This window comes from Emys orbicularis, chromosome 3 (assembly GCF_028017835.1).
Source record: "Emys orbicularis isolate rEmyOrb1 chromosome 3, rEmyOrb1.hap1, whole genome shotgun sequence".
Lineage (NCBI taxonomy): Eukaryota > Metazoa > Chordata > Testudines > Emydidae > Emys > Emys orbicularis.
The window spans coordinates 217,620,714-217,622,555 of NC_088685.1; the positions used below are offsets into that span (position 1 = coordinate 217,620,714).

Sequence of the window (1,842 nt, forward strand, 5' to 3'; positions counted from 1 at the left end):
TTGGGGACTCCCCCTCCCCCCGCCATTGTGTAAAGGAGGAGTATTTTACTAAAGAAAGGGTGACTGCCCTGTAATCAGGGTTCAGGTCTCTTTCCCTTTTCTCCTCCCTGTATTGGCCCCCTTAACGGCACCCGACATAGTCACTCTGCAGAGTAGACTCTTGCCCCTCCGCAGCCTTGATACCACAGAGCCCCTACCCAACGTGGAAGCACACGGTCTGTGAAGAAAACTAGAGGGAGCACACATGAGGAATTCAAAGCACTGACCTCTTACTCATAGCCAATTATGAACAGTCCTCAGGTTTCCGCCTCCCAGATATCTGCTTAGAAGGATGTCCAGGTTGCTCAGGTCCACTTGTGCCAGCTTCTTCTGTGGCTGGGGCTCCTGGCCAATTCCTCTGCAAGCGCAGCTTCAAAAGCCAAGCATGAGCCATCACTACACAAATCTCTATTGGTGTGTGAAATCTTGCCCTCATCCCTGCCTCCCTCTCCCATCCCATCTACATCAGCCCCACTGGATGAACAGAAACTGAGTGATCATTTCTCTCGTGGAGCAACAGTGACACCAGGTGGCCTGCCAGGGGAATGCACAAAGCATTTCCCTTAGGCAGTAACAGTGCCACCAGGTGGCCACTCGGTGTAATTGCACAGAACATGTCTCTCATGAAGCAAAAAGGAGACTGCGTGGCTACCCCGGGTAATCACAGAGCATTTCCTTCATGGAGCAATATTGACACCGGGTGGACACTCTGTATAGTTGCACAGAGCATTTCCCAAATAAAGCAACAGTGACACTGGGTGGCTAATCCAGGTAATGCACAAAGCATTTCCCCCATGGAGCAACAGTGGCACTGGGTGGACACCTGGGGTAATGCACAGAGCATTTCCTTAAGGAGCAACAGTGACACTGTGCCGTGATACAGCAGGGCCAGAGAGCAGCAGGAGAATGGTAGAAGAAAACTAGAGTGGTACGGATGAGCAACAGAGTGCCATAATTGTTCACTCACAGCCAGTCATGGAGAAGACAAAGCGGAGGACTGTTCATCTCTGCTTACAAGGATGTCCAGGCTGCTCAGGTTCACTTCTTCCAGTTTCTCCTCCGGCTGGGGCTCCTGGGCGATTCCTCTGCAAACACAGCATATAACCCAAGCAGGAGCCATCACTGCCCAAAGTTCTACTGGTGTACGAGATACTGCCCTCCCTCTCCCATCCACTGTACATCAGCCCCACTTGATGAACAGTGACAGTCAACTCCCACAGTCACCCCCACCACTACCAATGGAGGATCTAGTACCATCATGCTTCTCTTCCCCCTCCCAATGCCCCATTGGGTTGCAGACGCCCCAGACCAAGCCTGTGAGCATGCACCATTGCCCATGTTCTATGCAAGGAGACAGGACAAGGGGAGAGAGAGAGAGTATGTTGGCCAACATATGAGAGCTCAAAGAGAGACACATAGGAAGAAGGACAAACTCACCACCTGTACTCACCTTTCCGGTTCCAGGCCTCTGCTCAGGTGAACATGCTCCTCCCTGTCCAAGAAGATCAGCTGCTCCCAAGATAGGGAAATTCTCCCTCTGCACCCAGAACAAGGAGGAAAACTTTTATTACAAACCGAGCCCCACCTAAAGGGAAGCAGATGTTTGTACTCAGCCTTTACCACACATGTATCTTAGAGGCCACCTGGGGTATTTCTCAGAATGTAGTTGCCCTGGACCAACAGTGACACCCAGTGGCCAATCACGGCAATGCACAGAGCATGTCCCCCAGGCAGCAGCAGTGACACTTGGTGGCCACTCGCGGCAAAGCACAAAGAATTTCCCTCGTCGAGCAACACAGACAC

The 1,842-nt window shown here is 51.9% G+C and overlaps 1 long non-coding RNA gene across 1 annotated transcript; it reads right to left on the minus strand.

The window, feature by feature from the left end:
* Positions 1–327: 327 nt before the first annotated feature.
* On the minus strand, positions 328–1,570 carry LOC135875634 (uncharacterized). Its single transcript, XR_010561289.1, has 3 exons — positions 1,490–1,570; positions 1,007–1,124; positions 328–409 (listed from the first exon to the last, which is right to left on the minus strand). It is a non-coding gene; the product is annotated as an uncharacterized LOC135875634 (long non-coding RNA).
* Between the last annotated feature and the right edge of the window lie 272 nt (positions 1,571–1,842).